Below are 22237 nucleotides of genomic sequence, written 5' to 3' on the forward strand. Positions count from 1 at the left end.
ACATGAATTGCAATACTGCTACCCGTGAGTAATCTCCACTGTTCCTTACTCAAATGCCAGCCAGTATTAATTTGAAATTGATAAGAGGTGAGACATTGATCTTGAAATTTGTGTGTCTTTCAAGGAGTCACCAATCCCTTTGTAATACCCACCTGGGCTTCTGAATATCAGCAATGAAGGCTGTCATTTAATGATCTTAGGGTAGCACTGGATGGTCTGTACACGGAGGTTTGAAAGATTCATGCTAAGACCTTGCTTGATGAGAGGATTTTTTGAGGGAAGTTTGTTAAGATTGGAATGCATGATGCAGTTAAAGTAGTTGCATGGGGAGAAGCAGACCCTGTAGGAACAGTTGATAGGTAGTGTACAGTGGTACCTTGACATACGAGTTTCGTTTGTTCCATGACCGAGCTCATAACTCAATTTGCTCATAGATCAAACTGAATTTCCCCGTCAAAATTATTGGAAATACTGTTAATCCATTCTAGCCCCGCAAAAACACACCAATTTATTTTAATATCTTTTTGAATAAGAAGAATGCACTTCATAATAACAAATATGTATAAAAAATGATAATACATAATAGAAGAGAATGTAAAGAAATAAACTGGTTTTATTAATTGGACTTTACCTTGAAGATAACACAAAGATGCTGGTTGAGGTGGAGCAGTGAGATGAGTGGGCTAGCAAGTGTCTCATGGGGTATGGAAGGTGGTGGTGGGAGGCAGGAGACTGGCAAAGGAAATTTTTCCATGTGCTGTATCGCTAACTTAACCCTTAAACGCCGAGCCTCTATTTACAAAAACGTCTCCCGTATGCTGGCGGCGTTCGGTGAGTTAAGCCGAAGTGGAAAAAAAGTTTTTCAAAAAATCACCAGCACGCTTAGTTTTTAAGATTAAGAGTTCATTTTTGGCTCATTTATTTTGTCATTGCCTGAAGTTTAGTATGCAACCATCAGAAATGGAAAAAAATATCATTATCATATACAGTATAAATATTGAAATATATGACAGTGCAAAAAATATTTTTCATATATAATTTTATACAAATTGCGCTGTGAGCAAAACGGTTACGGCTAACGGGTTATTTTGTTTTTCTTTGTATTGTACAATAAATTGCAATGATTTTGGTATATAAAAAATTTTAAAACGATCAAAGCAACACAGAGAAAATATTATCACAAAATGATGCATGAATTCGTAATGCACGGATGTAAAAAAATGTTTTTTTCAAAAATTCACCATAAATTTAAATATTGTGCTAGAGACTTCCCGTTTGTTGAAAAATGAAGCTAATTGATTGAATATTACTAGACTGTAAGTGTTTTAGATTACAATTGCAGTTTTTCGACCATTTCGGTCGAGTTAAAGTTGACCGAAAGTCGAATTTTTCTATTTATCGTGATTTATATGAAAATATTTCAAAACTGATAAAAGCTACAACCATGAGTTATTTTCTGTTGTATTCTACATGAAATTGCGCACATTTTCATATATAAAACTTTATGTAACGCCTAATATAAAACTGTGCAAATATTACGACAACGTGACAAAAGAATTTCTGAGATGTTGGCGAGTTACACAAGCATGAGCGTAAGGAAAATGTTTTTCAAAATTCACCATAAATCGAAATATTGTGCTAGAGACTTCCAATTTATTGCAAAATGAAGGTAAATGATTGAATATTACTAGAATGTAAAGTTTTTAGCTTACGATTGCGTTTTTTTACCATTTCGGTCGAGTTAAAGTTGACGAAGGTTGAAATTTTAGTAGTTATCGTGATTTATGTGAAAATATTTCAAAACTGATAAAAGATACAACCATGAGCTATTTTCTGTTGTATTCTACATGAAATTGCGCACATTTTCATATATAAAAGTTTATGTAACGACTCATGTAAAACGATGCAAACATTACGACAGCGTAATGAAAGAATTTCTGAGATGTTCGGCAGAGTTACTAGCACGTAATGGGAAAAGTTTTTTTTTTTTTAGAAATTCACCATAAATCGAAATATTGTGCTAGAGACTTCCCGTTTGTTGCAAAATGAAGGTACATGATTGAATATTACTAGAATGTAAGAGTTTTAGCTTATAATTGCATTTTTTACCATTTCGGTCGAGTTAAAGTTGACCGAAGGTTGAAATTTTGGCAGTTATCGTGATTTATATGAAAATATTTCAAAACTGATAAAGCTACAACCATGAGTTATTTTCTGTTGTATTCTACATGAAATTGCGCACATTTCCATATATAAAACTTCATGTAACGACTAATATAAAATGGTGCAAACATTACGACAACGTGTGAAAGAATTTCTGGCGCTAATGTAAGGAAAAAGTTTTTCAAAAATTCACCATAAATTGAAATATTGTGCTAGAGACTTCCAATTGGTTGCAAAATGAAGATAAATGATTGAATATTACTAGAATGTAAGAGTTTTAGCTTAAAATTGCGTTTTTTTGACCATTTCGGTCGAGTCAAAGTTGACGAAGGTTGAAATTTTGGCAGTTATCGTGGTTTATATGAAAATATTTCCAAACTGATAAAAGCTACAACCATGGGTTGTATTTTGCTGTATTTTGCATGAAATTGCACATTTTCATATATAAAACTTTATGTAATGGCTAATATAGAACAGTGCAAAAATTACGACAAAATGACGAAAGAATTTCTGAAATTTTCGGCCGAGTTACTGCTGGGCGTAAGGAAAAGTTTTTTCAAAAATTCACCATAAATCGAAATATTGTGCTAGAGACTTCCAATTTGTTGCAAAACGAAGGTACATGATTGAATATTACTAGAATGTAAGAGTTTTAGCTTACAATTGCGTTTTTCAACCATTTGGTCGAGTCACAGTTGACGAAGGTTGAAATTTTTGTAGTCGACGTGCGGTACGTCCACTTGGCACCCAACAGACAATTTTAGTCGACGTATGATACGTCCAGTAGGCGTTTAAGGGTTAATTTACTCGCTACACACTCAATGCTACATTGCTAAATTTAACATACACACTATGCTGTGCTTTATCACTAAACTTAATTGATACTTTTTTCAATTGTTTTTATTTTTTATCTTCTTCTTCACTGACTTTTGCCTTTTTTACCACACTTTCCTCGCTTTCATGTGCAGGGCATTTCACTTAAGACTTGTCCAAGGAGATTTGTCCTTTCCTGTCTTTCAAAATTTGTCTAAAATAAGCTAGACAAGTGTCGTTAAACAGCTCCAATGCATGACTTACTGTAGGTCATGCATTGGAGCTGTTTAACGACACTTTTGTCTAGCTTATTTTAGACAAATTTGAAAGACAGGATAGACAAATCTCCTTGGACAAGTCTTAAATGAAATGCCCTGCACATCGCGTCTTGAGGAAAGTGTGGTAAAAAGGCAAAAGTCAGTGAAGAAGAAGATAAAAATAAAAACAATTGAAAAAAGTATCAATTAAGTTTAGTGATAAAGCACAGCATAGTGTGTATGTTAAATTTAGCAATGTAGCATTGAGTGTGTAGCGAATAAGTTAAGTTAGCGATACAGCACATGGAAAAATTTCCTTTGCCAGTCTCCTGCCTCCCACCACCACCTTCCATACCCCATGAGACACTTGCTAGCCCACTCATCTCACTGCTCCACCTCAACCAGCATCTTTGTGTTATCTTCAAGGTAAAGTCCAATTAATAAAACCAGTTTATTTCTTTACATTCTCTTCTATTATGTATTATCATTTTTTATACATATTTGTTATTATGAAGTGCATTCTTCTTATTCAAAAAGATATTAAAATAAATTGGTGTGTTTTTGCGGGGCTAGAACGAATTAACAGTATTTCCTCCTCCTCCTCCTCCTCCTCCTCCTCCTCCTCCTCCTCCTCCTCCTCCTCCTCCTCCTCCTCCTCCTCCTCCTCCTCCTCCTCCTCCTCCTCCTCCTCCTCCTCCTCCTCCTCCTCCTCCTCCTCCTCCTCCTCCTCCTCCTCCTCCTCCTCCTCCTCCTCCTCCTCCTCCTCCTCCTCCTCTAGCTCTTCAGGTTCGAATTCTTTGAAGTCCCATTCAGACACAACCTCAGGCCACAGCTTCTTCAATGCAAAGTTTAAGGTCCTCCTTGTAATGCCCCGCCAGGCCATGTTGATAATTTTGAGGCCTCCGTAACCTCAGAGCAGTGCTTGAACAGGTGCTTGGTGAAGAGCTTTATGAAAATTGAAATCACCTGCTGGTTCAAGGGCTGCAGAATAGGGGTGGTGTAGGGTGGAAGGAAAAGGACCTCGAGAAACTTGAATTCTTTGTAGATGTCATCTGTGAGGGTTGGTGGGTGCGCGGGAGCATTGTCAAGGACGAGAAGGGCTTTCTGGGGTAAGTTAGGTGTGGTGAGGTAATTCTTGATAATAGGGTCAATGACCACGTTTACATACTGGATGAAGATATCCACGGTGACCCATGCCTTTAGGTTTGCCCTCCACATAACCTGCCAGTTTTGTTTGGTTACATTACTGTATGAGGCTTAAAGGCTCTGGGGCTTTCCAAGTGATATACAAGTGGCAGCTTAACCTTGCAGTCGCCGCTTGCATTCACACACAGTGCAAGGGTTAGCCTATCCTTCATAGGTTGTGGCCTTGCAAGTTCTCCTCTGCTGTTATATAGGTCCTCCTTGGCATCTTTTGTCAGAAGAGCCCTGTCTCATCACAGTTGAAGACTACCTGGGCAGCATATCCTTTGACTGCTACCAGTTTGGCAAAACTTCGAATGAGCTCCTCAGCTGCCTTCACATCAGAGCGTGCTGCTTCACCATGCCTGACGATGGAGTGAATGCCTGCCCTCTTTTTAAAATTATCGAACCATCCTTGACTGGCTTTGAATGACTCTTCCAATGCCTCATCTGTCAATGTTCCGGGCGTCTTCCTCACCAAATCCACGTAGATGTCTCTTGCCTTTTCACAGATGATGCTCTCCATCATGGTATCTCCTGTGAGTTGCTTCTCATTCAACTACACCAACAACTTCTCCATCTCTTCATGGACAGAGGTCCAGACCTTTGAAATAATCTTAACTCCCTTGGCTGGCGCTATAGCCTGTATCGACTCCTTCTGCTTCAAAATGGTACATATCATAATAGCAGTTCAGTTGCGCTGCCTCGCCAAGTCCATAACACATACACCTTGATCGTGTTTTTCTATGATTTCATGCTTTATCCAAGGTAATCGGCCTTTTCCTCTTCTCAGCTCTGGTCTTGACACTCCCTTTTTTAGGGCCCATGGTGAAAACTAAGAAATGTTCCAAAATACAGGGACAAAGTATAAAAACAAAGTGAGAAATGCCACAAGATGTTGCAGAGATGCTTGCATGGCAAGGTAATTACGTGAAGTGAACAAGAGCGTGTGGCTCGGTGAGCTAGCTGGCAATGGCGGATGCATTGGGAGATGGTGGAATCTCCCAAGCTTGCTGGCTTGTAGCTCGAATCTCGGCTCACTTCTCAAGGCAAAAAATCTGCACTGGCTCGTTTCTCAGACAACTTGTACGTTGTATAGACAAGTGGGTCCCCTCTAGAGCGCAGATCAACATTTGCGCCGTTCAGTTAATCGCGGGTTTTTCTTTGGAACTTATCTCAAAATATATAGCAGAAAATTTACTAATTCGTGAATTTTTTCGTAGAGCAATATTCATTAATTACTGTATTTTCATCTTATATTTTCATGATTAACCCTTAAACGCCTGTTGGACGTAGCAAACGTCGACTAAAATTGTCTGTTGAATGCCGAGTGGATGTAGCAAACGTTGACTACAAAAAATTTCAACCTTCGGTCAACTTTGACTCGACCAAAATGGTCGAAAAACGCAATTGTAAGCTAAAACTCTTACATTCTAGTAATATTCAATCATGTAACTTCATTTTGCAACAAATTGGAAGTCTCTAGCACAATATTTCAATTTATGGTGATTTTTTGAAAAAAACTTTTTTCTTACGCCCGCGCGGTAACTCGGCCGAAATTTTCAGAAATTCTTTCGTCATTTTGTCGTAATTTTTGCACTGTTCTATATTAGCCGTTACATAAAGTGTTATATATGAAAATGTGTGCAATTTCATGTACAATACAACAGAAAATAACTCATGGTTGTAGCTTTTATCAGTTTTGAAATATTTTCATATAAATCACGATAACTGCCAAAATTTCAACCTTGGTCAACTTTGACTTGACCGAAATGGTCAAAAAACGCAATTGTAAGCTAAAACTCTTACATTCTAGTATTATTCAATCATTTACCTTCAATTTGCAACCAGTTGGAAGTCTCTAGCACAATATTTCGATTTATGGTGAATTTTTGAAAAAAACTTTTTCCTTACATCCGCGCCAGAAATTCTTTTGTCACGTTGTAATGTTTGCACTGTTTTATATTAGTCATTACATAAAGTTTTATATATGGAAATGTGCGCAATTTCATGTAGAATACAACAGAAAATAACTCATGGTTGTAGCTTTTATCAGTTTTGAAATATTTTCATATAAATCATGATAACTGCCAAAATTTCAAGCTTCAGTCAACTTTAACTCAACCGAAATGGTCAAAAAACGCAATTCTAAGCTAAAACTCTTACATTCTAGTAATATTCAATCATGTACCTTCATTTTGCAACAAATGGGAAGTCTCTAGCACAATATTTCGATTTATGGTGAATTTCTGAAAAAATAATTTTTTCCTTACGTCTCTTGTGGTAACTCTGCGAACATCTCAGAAATTCTTTCATCATGTTGTCGTAATGTTTGCATCGTTTTACATCAGTCGTTACATAAACTTTTATATATGAAAATGTGTGCAATTTCATGTAGAATACAACAGAAATTAGCTCATGGTTGTAGCTTTTTTATCAGTTTTGAAATATTTTCACATAAATCACGATAACTGCCAAAATTTCAACCTTCAGTCAACTTTAACTCGACCGAAATGGTAAAAATGCAATTGTAAGCTAAAACTCTTACATGCTAGTAATATTCAATTGTTTACCTTCATTTTGCAATAAATTGGAAGTCTCTAGCACAATATTTCAATTTATGGTGAATTTTTTAAAAACATTTTCCTTACGTCTCTTGTGATAACTTCGGCCGAACATCTCAGAAATTCTTTCGTCTCATTGTCGTAATATTTGCACCGTTTTATATTATTCGTTACATAAAGTTTTATATATGAAAATGTGTGCAATTTCATTTACAATACAACAAAAAATAACTCATGGTTGTAGCTTTTATCAGTTTTGAAATATTTTCATATAAATCACGATAAATAGAAAAAATTCAACTTTCGGTCAACTTTAACTCGACCGAAATGTCGAAAACTGCAATTTTAAGCTAAAACACTTACAGTCTAGTAATATTCAATCAATTAGCTTCATTTTTCAACAAACGGGAAGTCTCTAGCACAATATTTCGAATTATGGTGAATTTTTGAAAAAAATTTTTATATCCAGCATTCTGAATTCATGCATCATTTTGTGATAATATTTTCTCTGTGTTGCTTTGATCGTTTTAAAATTTGTTATATACCAAAATCATCGCAATTTAGTGTACAATACAACTAAAAAAGAATTAAGTCATTATCTTTAACCGTTTTGCTTACAGCGCGATTTGTATACAATTATATACGAGTTTTTTTTCACTGTCATATATTCCAATATTTACATATGATAATGATATTTTTTTCATTTCTGATGGTTGCATACTAAACTTCAGGCAATGACAAAAAAAATGAGCCAAAAATGAACTCTTAATCTTAAAAACTAAGCGTGCTGTGATTTTTTGAAAAAAACTTTTTTTCCGCTTCAGCGCTAACTCGCCGAACGCCGCCGGCATATGGGAGACGTTTTTGTAAATAGGGCTTCGGCGTTAAAGGGTTAAATACATTTTTTATGATGAACAAATACTAATTTTCAAATATTAATATTAATGTAAACGCAGGAAAATATCAATAAAATGCTAAATTAATATCCTGCAAAATCACAAAACAGCTTACCAATGTAAACACCCCAGTTTTCTCTCTCTCTCTCTCTCTCTCTCAGTATATGTATCTTTTAATGAAAAGAAAAAAAACACAGCAAAATATCAGTAAAGAATCCATTTATACTGTATCATTATATTGATCTATTTTCATCGTAATATGCATAAAAAATTGATTGTCTCAACATTTGTAACTGTTAATGCTGATGTAAACGCACATAGGTATGTGTTGCCATATTTTTTTGATAGCGTAGTCGCTTGTATTGTCCTCAAGGAATTACCGTCCATGGTCTACCGAAGCTCCATGGCAACCAAACCAACATCAAAGAATTCTCTTCTAGTTGGTCTTTTTGGCCAGGTATTGTGTCGTAATGATTAACATTATAACACATGATGGAGCATATAATGGACTAAAAGATAAGAGGGCACTTCCCCCTATCTTCAGTGAAGCGGAACCCAGTTTTTCCAAAGTCAAAGAACCTGCAAGAAAAGAAGTGACTATTGCGCATGCCCACCCACCCTCTTGTTTACGACTTAGCCGGTAAAGACCAGGGAGCCATTACTTTCTATTGGTCAGTAGTGAGCGGTTTATGTCGTTACTGGCGCTCTGAAAAAGTCCGCCTTTTTTCTCCAATTTCATTAGAGAAGATTATGGAAACATCAAAATTAGCAAGGTAAGTGCTTAATATTAAGTTCCAGTTAAAAGTTTTAGTTTTAAACTTTTGGAATTTATAATTTGTGTGTGAAAGCTGGAACCCGTAAAGAGAAAATTGTTTTAAATTGTAACTAAATATTTTAAGTAAAAGAAATGTTGATATAGAAAATCCTTTCAGATTATATGATGTCTACAATGATCTAGGCAGTAAGTGAGAATAATTTAGACTAGATTAATAGTGGATGTTATCTGTAGCCTATGACCTAGGATTACGTATCCTTGAGTGGCCTAGCTTAGACTGAGGCCCCTAGGATCAGATAATAACAATATCTGGGCAAAATAAATTGATAGCCTAACAATAAGGCTACATATTAGTATAATTTTTTCCTTTTATATAAGCCTGTGCACTTAGCATGATCTAAATAATCCAGGACTAGGCAGTACCTTATATTAAGTGATAACTTTTTTACGAAACACCCCATTTCTGGGCTTTGACCTGTGTCACCCGGTGAAATTACCATCTAGCACACATTTCTAGGTAAATTCATTGCTAAACATACCAGAGAAAAGCTAAATGCAATGCTGGGGTTACTACCCCCAGTGCGAGCTCCATAAAATGGAGTCGTGTATAGGAAAGGGTGAGTGTTGTCACTACCACAGGCCTCTGCCCTGTAGATATTCCCAATCTCAAAATCCCCCAGAGCGAGGTGCCGTAACAACGGCCGCACCAGCTCCCCGACTACCAACAACTCAGCCACCATATTGGCATTCCATTTTAGCACGCGTCAACGCCTTGTTGTTGTTTTCATCGGTGTGCTTCAATTGCCTTTTTCTGTGTGATATCATGTCTTCCGTCCAGGAATTTTCTTCACCTAAGTTGAGCACCATCTCCCTTTTGTTTTTAGGCGGCTGAGGCTCTTTATTTACCTTCTAATTTAATAATTAGGGGGTTGAATATACACCAGTCTCGGCCGCCTTGCTCCCGACCTCACGTGACCTTCAGTCTTTGTGTGGTTTACGGTGGGACTTTACCCCCTTTTTATATGGTAATATGTTTTTATGTGTGTTTCTCCCCTCGAAGTAGGTTCCTTCACGTGGTGAGGGGGTAAGGGGCCCTGGCTTTTCTTCTTCGTTCTTACGAAGAATAAGAGCCCTGGCCCTGACGGATCACCTACAAACCTTTCGATTTAAATGGCGTGGATATTTTTACAAATTTCTTGGACCTGGTATTTCTTGGACCTGGTAAATAGGAAAAAGGTATCATAGCTGGGATTGGGTTTATATCCGAAGCTAAATAGTGAGAACCGTGGCAGGACCATCAACTGCCCGATAATGTTCGGACCTGAGTTTTCAGGCGGAACTATTCTACGGGACTGGACCACGGATTCCAGGGGTCTAGTTCTGGGAATAGGACTCTCGGCATTCTGTCCGGTTTGCCCATAATGTGATTAGGGTGGGGATGATTGTATTCTAGTAATGCTCTCAGTCCTATCAAGCGGGTTGGCTTACACTTGAGCCACTCTAATCATGTTGTGCCATCCCCTTTGGGGTAGGGTAGGGATGCGGACATTTGGGAGTCAGTTCTCACTTGTGCCATTAGTGGAGGAATGAACTCCATGAAAGGCTGATGATATCTCTTTAAGGTTTTCAGGTTTTTTTTTTTTTTTTTTTTCTCAATCTTTATGACAAGTAAGTTTAAAGATTTGAGTACCCTGGACCCTTTGATGGTAGTGACTCGGCACAGATGACAACCATTGGAACCTCATCTGACAACCCTTCTTTGGAAAAGTCAAAACAAATTCAAATATAATAACACTGGAACCTTATGCTCCAGTACAAAGGAAACCAAAAAAAGTAAATATCGTCTTGACCCAACCTTGACTCACTTTGACTCCCTCTTTGGGAGTGACAGTTGGTCAAGGTTTCTAACCATAGAAACTGACCAGAAAATATCAGCACTAAAGTTGGAAAATTATTTATTAAGCAGACACTCAACGACTGAAATGTTGTTTAGACAAATAAAAAAAAGACTTGGCTTATAGAGGCCACAACAAAAAGTCAATCTGAAAATTATTTATCAATAAAAAATATAGATAACATAAATATAAAAATAAAAAAACATGATACTATGAACAGTATTCAGGGTACTATTGTACTTCCTGAGAATAATAACGAACCAGTTGACAAAAGCAAATACTGTTAGACTCTCTTAAAATGAGATATACCAAAAAGTAAGGATTGTGAACTATATGATCTGCCAAGTAAAGTAAACAATAAACAAGTCTTAAAAATTGCAAAAATAAAATTTGAGGCCAAGACCAAGAGTTACCTCAAAAATAAAAATTTTAGGCCAAACCAGAGAAGTAAGACCTTATGTTCCCAAAGCCGCTACAATGTCAAAATTGCAGTAAATATGGACACACAAAAAAAATTGTCGAAATGAACCTGTATGTGCTTATTGTGGATCTGAAGAACATGCCACACAATGGAAATGCAGTGAACCAAAGTGCATAAACTGTGGACAAAATCATCATGCAAGATCCAAAGAATGTATGTACTATATATACAATACAGAGTTGAAAATATTGCAAGAAAGAACTGGGATGTCTATAAAAGAAGCTAAATTAGAATTAAAAGTGAGAGGAATTCAAGATCCATCTAAGAAACATTCATATTCTTCAATAACAAAACCAAAAAATGAAACAAAAATGCAAACAGATAGAAATAACAGAGCACAGAAAAGTAATTCTCAGGAAAAAATTAATAATTTAGAAATAAAAAATAAAATGGTAAAGAATAAAGAAACAGGGACAAATGAGATGGATAATATTTTATCCAATTCATTTGAAATATTAATGCAAATAGAAACAACACAGGAGGATGCTACTACTAAAATAACAGAAGAGGGACCTGATAGACTGGAAATTAAAGATAAAAAAGGCCATTGGAAGAGAACACCACCCAAAACAAAGAAACCAACAATTATTAGAGAAACATCAGTTAAAACAAAAATAAAGAGAGATGAAAAAAGAACAAAAACAAAAACTAGTTAAGAATACAAGCTAAAAGAATATAAAACCAATTTATCTAGGAGACAACCTAAAATAATAATTGAAACAAGAACAAATAAAAAAGAAATATACATGACAACTCTTGAATGTAACTGCATTGAAGAAGTGAAAGAAAATCACAGACCATAGATGAAAACAAATGAATGATTAAATGCAAGTTGATCATACAAAAAAGAAGAGTTATAATAAAATATTTTCAATAGCTATATAATACAATGGAATAAATGGTCTAATTGGATTATGTTTACAAGAGCAAATGAAAAAAGAGAAACATGATAATACTTGTGGATGTAATGATTGTTTCATTGAATTATGCAATCTCCAAACAACAAAAGCATAACAAAAGATGGTTTAACAAACATTATTATAAGAAATTTTATGAAATAAATTTTTGAATGACTAAAAAAGAAAACTTAATACAGATTTGAGTAACCATGAAAAGGGTGCATGTGCATTGAGCACTTAGTCTATTATAAGGAAAAACAGATGAATGTCGTGAGTAAATTTTATTAGAAAAATTCCAAATTGATAATACAAAAAAAGAGAGTAAAAAGCCTCTATTCCGACCGGATGGCTAAAAAAAATATTTTCAATAGTTATATTATACAATGGAACGTAAAATGGTCTACAGACCAGATTACACCTAGAGAAATACAACGGTTATTAAAAGAATATGAACCAATGATATTATGTTTGCAACATGTCAACAAAACAATATTAACTTTTATGGATTCGAAATAGGTAAATATACCTTAGCATCTGTTTCATCATCTAATAGAATTTTTCACTCACCATTCTTTTTATATTGTTAAATGAAAAATCGAATAAAGAAAATTACATTTCCTTGTAAATATCAAAAGAACAAATTACTGTTAGGTGACAAAACTGGAAATGTTGCAGAATATTTTTTATGTACATAACAAAGTATGTTATGACAAAGTACCTGTAAACTTTAATGATCTGCAAACGTCGAGTATTAGAATACGAATAAAAAACGATAATTATGTAATTTATAATTTATACAATCAACCTAATAAAAATTATGACTTGACAAACTCAAAGAATTACCTAATAATACTAAGGAACCAACGTTAATAGTAGGTGATTTTAATGCCCACAACCCAATGTGGGACTGTAATTGTACAGAATCAAATAGAGCAGGAAGTAAAATATAGAAGAATTCATAGATTCATATGACATTTGCTGTATAAATGATAACGAAATCAACACATATTTTTCTAAAACACATGGAACATTTTCCTCAATCGACTTAACTCTATGTACAACAAAAATAGTAGACAGATTGGATTGGAATACAGTTGATGACTTGCATACAAGTGATCATTTCCCAATATTAATTTCTTTTTACAAAAATAACCCCACCAAACATGTCCCTCAATATAACATTTATAAAGCAGATTGGGAACAATATGAATTCCACACTAGAATATCCCACCATTTGAATATTTCAAAAGACCACAATAAAACTAATAAATTTCTTGTTGATTTCATTACAAATGCAGCTGATAAAGCAATACCAAAATCCAAATCTCATCCAACAAAACACAAAGTCCCATGGTGGTCTGAAAAACTAACAGAATTAATAAAAGTAAAACACCAAATTGGAAGACGATTAGATAATTTGAATAGAAAATTCAGTAAAATAAATAAATCATTACCGATATTAGAAGAAAACTTACAAAAACTGACTATATTATTATTAGAAATTAATACATTAAAACCTCTATATAACAAAGTATCTGCAAAATTTAAAAGAGAAGTAATTCAAGGAAGAATAATTTCATGGAAAAAATATGTATCAGATCTCTCTAAAAATACTCCCATACAAAAAATATGGGAAAAATTTAGGAAAATAAATGGTACCCATGTTAAACCACCTAGACATGCCATAATAAAAGATGGGAAAAGAATGCTTGATCCTAAAGAAATAAGTAATGTAATAGGTGAAAGTTTAGCAAAAAGTAAGTAGCGACAAAAATTTAGATGAGCATTTCCGAACAAGGAAAAATAATATAGAGTTAATAACAATAAATTTTGAAACCATAGAAGATATTTATTATAATAGAAAGTTTAATATGGATGAGTTAGAATTTGCATTGTTGAACAGCAATAAATCTGCCCCTGGAGGTGACAGTATTTGTTTTGAAATGATCTGCCATTTAGCACCTTTGGCAAAGGCATACTTATTAGAGTTTTATAACCACTTATGGCTTCGAAATTTATTTCCTAATGAATGGCGTAAAGCTATAATTATTCCTATCCCCAAACCAGGAAAAGATCCCAGTAATGTAAACAATTACAGACCAATTTCTTTAACTAGTTGTCTATGCAAATTACTAGAAAAATGGTAAATGCTCGACTAACATGGCACATTCGAGAAAACAAAATTTTGACTCCCACTCAATTTGGATCTCAATGTAACAGATCGACACTGGATTCTCTATCTAACTTAGAAGATCACATACGAAGAGGTTTTGAACGAAAACAAATTACTATAGCCGTGTTTTTGACATTGAAAAGGCATATGATACTACATGGAGGTATGCAATATTAAAAACGTTACATGAAAATAACATCCGTGGACATTTACCTATGTTTATCCAAAACTTCTTGACAAATCGCAGTTTTCAGGTGAGAATTGATGATGTTCTGTCTAGAACATTTCCTCTTGAAAATGGTGTTCCACAGGGGAAGCGTCCTTAGTGGCACACTGTTTACTTTAGCAATCAATGATATCAGTAATAATCTACCTATTGGTATTAAAAGTAACCTGTATATGGATGATTTTGCCATATATTATTCAGCATCTCGAATAAAACATGCAGAACGAATCATTAATAAAAGCATAATAAAAATAGATGAATGGGCTTTATCTGTAGGCTTTAAATTTTCCATAGATAAAACCCAAGCAATCATGTTTTATAAAAATAAAAAGTGGAAAAAAGGAGAAGAAATAGACTTGAAAATCAGAAACCATAGTATACCAATTGGCCAAACAGCAAAATTTTTAGGATTAGTATTTGATACTCACATGAACTGGAAAGCCCACATAACATACATGAAATCAAAATGTAAAAAGCATTAAACCTAATTAAAAACTATCAAACACTACTTTGGGAGCCGATAGACATACCCTTACTTTATTGTATAAAGCAACAGTGCTGTCTATCGTTGATTATGGAAGTGAAATATATGGCTCGGCATCAGCGCTTAGCGCTGAAAACAGTAGACCCAGTTCATAATGAGGGCCTTAGAATATGTTCAGGAGCTTTTGATCATCACCAACATCATCTTTACAAGTTGAATGTGGTGAACTACCTCTGTCTCTCCATAGAGAGCTAGTAACAATGAAGAGTGCTCTGAGAATTCAGACAAATGATTCTCCAACCAAAAATTATTTGGATTAAGAGATGTGTTTATAAACAATCATCCACCTTCTTTCCCAATTAGGGCTAGAAGATTGTTTGAGTCACTAAATATGTATATACAATTGCCTGTAATGTTAAAATTTCCTCCTCCTTGGACAATGAATAAAATGAGAATTTGTACACACTTGAAATATTTATCAAAAAATCATTCATATACTCCAGAATACCATAGACAACATGCAGCAGAGCATATAATCCGAAAAGGTCCACATTACGCAATATATACTGACGGATCTAAGTCACAACACGGAGTGGGATATGCGCTGGTATCCCAAAACAAAACGTATCAGTTCTCTCTCCCAGACAAAGCTTCTGTATTTACAGCTGAGTTATGTGCAATAGTATCAGCCATAAAAATAATAAGAGAAGTCTCATATAATAATTTTGTAATTTATAGCGACTCCAGAAGTGCTATAGAAGCTATTCAAAGCTATAATCAAAAAAATAATATTGTACAACATATAAAGTTCTCTCTCCATAAATTGTATAATAAGGGAAAAAATATTGAAATATGTTGGATCCCTGCCCATGTAGGGATTAAGGGAAATGAAGAGGCTGATAAAGCAGCTAAAGAAGCGGTCCACATGACAAGAACAAATGTAGACATCCCTATCAGTGACTATACAAGATATATAAAAACAGTCCTTGTAAAAAAATGGCAAAATATATGGAACGAAGAACCTGAAAATAATAAATTAAAACAGATAAAATCCAGTGTTGGAAAATGGAGTTCATCATATCAAAGAGAAAGACAAGCACAAGTAATTCTGACACGTCTTGAATAGGCCATACTCGTTTGACACATGGACACTTAATGAACAGTCCATGTGGCCCTCTTCCCAAATGCCCAGATTGCAATGTGCTGATAACAGTTAAGCATATACTGTGTGAATGTCCAAAATATAACCTGCAGCGATTATCAAATTTTGAAATAGACCGATAGAAGAAATTTTGTCAGAATCTTCAACGTTCTCAATAACACCCATTTTAATGTTTATGAGAAGCTGCAAATTAATTGGAAAAATATAAAGAAAAAAAAAAAAATCAGAATAATGAATTTTTAAAAAATAAGTAATGAGTTTATGATTTTTTACCTAATTTATTTTAAATTTTTTTCATATACCTTTTTAGTGAGTATGTCATTCCATGCCCTATGAGAGCTGAAGCATGAGTTTAAATGTATAATTTATTGTTTCATATTCAGAGTTAGTTTTTCAATTACCCCTTCCTGGGAGGTGTGGGTCCTCTCCTCTCAGCTATGAATTTCCCCTCTCTGCCTTTGTGATCATAATTCCATTTTATCTTTGGACCTCTCCTCCTCCAGCTTTTATAATTTACTATTTATTTTCACTAATTTATATGTTAACGGATGACATTGATATTTTGGATTAATTTGGTTACGCAAAGTGCCATTTACCACGTCTCACATCGCGATTGGTTTGGACCGCCCCTTCTACATGTGTCTTTTATTATTTAAGTTGTATTTTCATATATGCGATGACGTTATTTTATGCATTTTGTGGTTAACTTTTAGTTTTACCTTAGTCTGATAGTTCCGTGTTTGTCCTCCTGGGCTAGGCCAGCTGGTGGCTTTAGTAGGTTAGCTTAGAGTTGATGGTCTTTGCTCCCCCCTAAGCTTGAGAGGTTTGGGTGAGTAGGAGAGTTTACGTTCTGTACCTTCCCGATGATATCGTCTGGTTCGGATGGGTGTTATTAGGCCTATGTTTTCCCCCCCTATTTCGGCCTTCCCGATTGGACTCTTGAGTCCTAGTAAGGTTAGGCTAGAATAGCGAGGTCTTCTTACTAGCCTACTCCTGTCCGAGCCGCGGTGTCTGGGCAGGCATTCTAACCGGGTTTCCCCCTCTCCTACCACCCCCCCCCCTCCCTCCTCCCTTCCACCCTTGGCTGTCTTCGTGTACATACATCGTATCGTGCCTGGGGTCGGGTGCTCTGAGCCCTAACCCCCCTGTTTTCCATTCGCTAGCCTAACATTCCTTACCCCTTCCTTTGCATTGAGTGGTTCTTCCAGTTCTCCCTTATCCAGGGTCGCCAATCTCTGTTGATCGGCACTGGTGATAAAGGGAGTTCTTTTGGTGTCTGGGGTGCTTCCCACTCCCTGGCCACCACTAATTCATTACCACCTCATTGCATCCTTTTAGCTTATGGAGTGTATCCTAGTATTCTCCCCCTTTGGTTGTCGTTCTCCCATGATTGATAAGTTTCGTTGGGGTTGCTATCAAGGGAAGAGAGGTGCCCTCCCACTCTCTGGCCGCTGCTAGTAAGGTTCCCTCCATTTGCCTATATACCCTTCCCTAGCATCCCAGCGTGACCAAGAATTTCTCCCTGCCCCAGGGTTGTCGTTCTCTTTAGTCTGTCACCCCGTGGAGAGTTAAACGGTATCCAATTAGTGTTATCCACCTGACTGGCCTCCGTCTCGGTGTCCGCTCTTTTGCTAGCTATTGTTGTCCTTGCTTTGTTCCCTGTTCTATACATCTAGAACATCGACCATATTCCTGGGTATCTATCTTGACTTTGGCCAGATCTTACTTCCGCCCGTGTTGTCAGGTCTCCCGTTACCCTCTCGTTATTGTAACCACTCCTGTGGGTATGGTGTGTGGTTCGGCGCTCACCCCGCCTCCTCATTCCTCCGCCACCATAAGTATGGTGTAACTCGATTCCCCGGCACCAAACGGAATTTTATAACCAATGTATCATATCTGTCCAACTTTTTGGCAAACACTAGGGTTAACCATTTTGTGCTGTGTATTACTTTACCTCTACCGGACCGTGTCCGAGGTATTAATAAATCTGCTATTTTGTTTATGACTCATGTTCACACTTTGGACCTTTTAGTAACCTCGGATTTACCGGCGGTCCCTAACGTTTACGCATGTATGTTAGATATAACCCCTTATTGTGGGGATCTCTAAAACGAAAAAACAATACACACCAGACCATTGCATGCTCCGTCAGTCATTTTAAATTAAGGCCCAGCTCCGGCACCCTACTCTGGCGTGGCTTATTAGCATACTCATGTATCATCTTTCCATTTATAGATGGTACGTTGTCAGGAACAGGGGAAAACAGCGGTCCTGCAACAGGCTTGTGGAAAGAAAGTGTGTCGGTCCCTGCATCCAACAGAGTCGGGACCTGATCGTCTGGCACCCCAACGGAATGATGTGCTCGCTCTTTTTGAGCAAGTGTTGGATGAGTCAGTCAAGCTCTCATGTTCCCTAACCATTGTTCTTTCTTGAGTTTATGACTTTTATTGATATATTTATGACAGTTGGAGATTTGTTATTTAGCAGTCTCCTTCTTTCAGGCCGACCGCAGCTCCTGCGCGACTCTTAGCTGTTAACCCTCAAGACCTGGGTCAGTGGCTTTGGGAGGAACGTCGGGTCGGGAAGCCCCAACGTTCTGTCTCAGGATATCTGCAGGTATCCTCTACCCGGCGCCTGGGTCTCAGCGTCCATCCCAGCGGAAGTAGCCGCCCCCTTGATCACTGGGATCCGGGAGATGACGGAACCCTCCCACGAAGAAGCGGCCATTTGCGGAGAGGTAGCGGAGGAGGTTGCGGCGATCAACCTCAACCTGGAGCCTATGAACGTCGACCCAGACCAAGGTAAGGGGGTAAGTGAGGCAGAAAGTTCCGATCCTCTTTTCAGCTCTCCTTCCTCTTCTGTTTCTTCCTTTAGAGGGTTTGGAAAATCCTCTTACCTTGAGGACAGGTCAAGGTCTACTGTCCCCAAGGTAAAATCTGTGAAAACAAAGACCTTGTCAAAATCCTTCAAACCCCAGAAGTCTCGCTCGGGGCTCCCTCGAGTCGCCACGGGCCCCTAGCCCCGTGCCGTCACGAGCAAGGCCCCCCTCTGGAAAGGATCGAGATCCAAGCAGAGTAAGGCGAGTCCCCCGTCCTTCCTTTGACCCAGAGTCGTTTGCTGAACTTCTTATGGAGAAGTTCGACAAGAGGGTGGAAAGAAGTTGACCCAACTCTCCTCCCAGTTGTCTTCCGATCTGAAGTCATCAAACGCCTCTGTTAAATCCCTAGCAGAGAAGTTGAAAAACCAGGAGAGCTTGATCTCAGGGTTTATGCGTGCGGGACAGTCAGCTCAGCCCTTGGCTGTTCCGGCTGCTTCGGTCTTCCCCCTTCGATAAGGGAAACCCTTGGCGCCTGGCTCTTTATGCCCCTCAGCATGAAGACACCCTTACCATCGAGGGTCTGGGTACTCGCAGGTTGGAGGAACTAGAGTTCTTCCCACCTGGCTTACTGCCCCCTTCCCAGGTTATGCCAGGCTTACTGAGGAAGCCTGGATAAGATCGGACAAGGTCCCAAAGAAACTGTCATCTTTCCAGGGACTAGGCTCAGTCCACCCTGTTGTGCACATTACGGAGTGGCAAGCCGAGAACACAAACTTACCCCTGTCAAGGGTTCGTTTACGATGTTCTCAGTGGAGATACTATCCCCACCCCTGCACGACTAAGGTAGCCCTGCTTACCAGTCAGGCAGGCATTGAGGGCAAGCCCCTTCCGCAACTCCGGGAGACAGATCCCACCTCTCTAGTCTTCCCGGAGATTCTGATTTTTGGAAGGAGCTCCGGCCACTTCACGGTGGGTAGGCTTGACCCTGACTGCGCTACTGCCCTCTTCAGCGAGCAGCTTCCGAAAATCCCGGATTCTCTCCTGAAGGCTGAAGCTGAGACCAAGGGCAGGTTAAGTCGGTCCCTACATTCTCTGACTTTGGTGGAGGCAACTTCGGTTGTCTATAATGAAGAAGCCCTCTTTCAGGTCCTTACTAAATCCCTACTGGCGGGGTTCAGCAGGACCTATATGATTTCATAGTGGCTCGGATGAACTGCCGGAAACACATCTTTGGCAGCCTCTATTAGGCACGAGCCCAATAGGCTCATGAAGAGCTCCATCTGGGGGGCTAATCTCTTCCCCCAGGAAGAGGTAGACGAGTCCTAGCAGAAGCTACCAGGGGCTAACCAAAGCCTCCGCTCCCGCTGGGGTCTCCCTACAAGCGGAAGTCAACGGAGTCCGCTGGACCTCATCCCAGACCCGGGAAGAGGTTCAAGAATGTTCAAAAGGCCTCCTACCCAGACGGTGCTGCAGGCTGTTCCGGTCTCCAGCTGGCCAGCCTTCAACCTCTAAGGCTCAGCCTCAACCACAGTATGTGCTGGTTCAACCAGCCCAGCACACGCCGCCTCCCCTACATATGTAATGTCTCCGGCGTTCAATGCTTCATTTGAAAGTCATGGGGCATTTCGGGCATTTAACTGAAATGCCAGGGAAGCAGAGCCAGAGGCTCCTTTAGAGGCAAATCGGCGTCTCGCTCCATCTCCCGAGGTAGCAGGAGGCCGAGGTAGCAGAGGAGGTAGATCATCTCCGCCCAGTGAGACTCCTCAGGTAGGTGGGAGGCTGTATCATTTTCGGGACCAATGGACCTTCAGTCCGTGGGCCCACAGCATAGTCTCCAAGGGCCTGGGTTGGAGTTGGAGCAGAGGCCCTCCTCCACTAGTCAGGTTCCATCAATCACCATCCAAAGCCCTCCAGGACTTTGTGAAGGACCTACTACAAAAGAGGGCTATAAAGAAAGCGAGACACTTGAAGTTTCAGGGCAGACTGTGCAGTGTTCCGAAGAAAGGCTCCAGTCAGCAAAGAGTAATCCTAGACTTGTCTCGTCTCAATTTATACATTCAATGCGACAAATTTCGCATGCTCACAATCTCGCAGGTTCGGACCCTACTTCCCCGTGGAGCCGTAACCACCTCTATAGATCTTTCAGACGCCTATTATCACGTCCCGGTTGCGAGAAAGTTCTCTCCTTATCTGGGGTTCAGACTAGGAAAGCAAGCGTACTCGTTCAGAGTCATGCCATTCGGGCTCAACATAGCCCCCAGAATTTTCACCAAACTGGCAGATACAGTAGTTCAGCAACTACGGTCTCAGGGGATCATGCTGGCGCATACCTGGACGATTGGATAATTTGGGCATCCAACGCCAGCGAATGTCGGAAAGCAACAACCATAGTAATCGGTTTTCTGGAATCTCTGGGCTTCCAAATAAACAGGGAGAAATCCCGCCTAGTTCCGGAGAGCCGCTTTCAGTGGTTGGGAATCCAGTGGGAGCTACACTCACACAAGCTATCTCTTCCGCCAGCCAAGCGGAAAGAAATAGCCAAAGCAACCAGGCAATTCCTCATGAACAGGAAAGCTTCCTGCGCACCCAAGAAAGGGTCTTAGGTTCCCTTCAGTTTGCTTCACTAACGGATCTACTTCTGAAAGCCAAACTGAAAGACATAAACAGAGTATGGCGGAGACGTGCCAACATCAGATTCAGAGACAAGGTGTCCCTAATTCCGCAAGTACTGAGGAAGAGACTCTGGCCCTGGACAACAGTCAAGTGCTTATCAAAGTCAGTACCGCTCCAGTTCCCCCCTCCGGCATTAGTGATTCACACGGATGCTTCTCTGAGCGGGTGGGGAGGATACTCTCAACACAAAAAAGTGCAGGAACATGGTCCACTATGTTCCGCCAGTTCCATATCAATGTTCTCGAAGCAATGGCAGTCTTTCTAACCTTAAAAGAAACTGCGTCCAACCAGACTAATCCATATAAGGCTGGTCTTGGACAGTGTAGTAGTGGTGCATTGTATAAACAGGGAGGTTCCAAGTCGAGTTGGATCAACCAAGTAATGATAGCAATATTCTCCCTAGCAAACAAGCACCAGTGGCATTTGTCAGCTACCCATCTGGCGGGAGTTCGGAATGTCATTGCAGACTCTCTGTCCAGAACAACTCCCCTGGAGTCGGAATGGTCCCTGGACAAAACATCATTTGAGTGGATTTGCAGTCAGGTCCCAGGTCTCCAGGTAGATCTGTTTTACAGAAAGCAACCACAAACTTCCTTGTTATGTGGCCCCAACCTGGACCCTCTGGCTCACTCCACAGATGCAATGTCAATAGATTGGAACAAGTGGCAGAGGATCTACCTGTTTCCTCCAGTAAACTTGTTGATGAAAGTCTTACACAAGCTCAGGACATTCAAAGGTCAGGTGGCTCTGGTAGCGCCCAACTGGCGAGAAGAGCA

The 22237-nt window shown here is 38.8% G+C and overlaps 1 protein-coding gene across 2 annotated transcripts in view; it reads left to right on the plus strand.

Moving 5' to 3' along the window:
* LOC136843740 (uncharacterized) overlaps window positions 1–22237 on the plus strand; it is a 474729-nt gene that overhangs the window by 203819 nt on the left and 248673 nt on the right. The gene's annotated exons all lie outside the window — the stretch shown is intronic.

This window comes from Macrobrachium rosenbergii, chromosome 12 (genome assembly GCF_040412425.1).
Source record: "Macrobrachium rosenbergii isolate ZJJX-2024 chromosome 12, ASM4041242v1, whole genome shotgun sequence".
Taxonomy (NCBI): Eukaryota; Metazoa; Arthropoda; class Malacostraca; order Decapoda; family Palaemonidae; genus Macrobrachium; species Macrobrachium rosenbergii.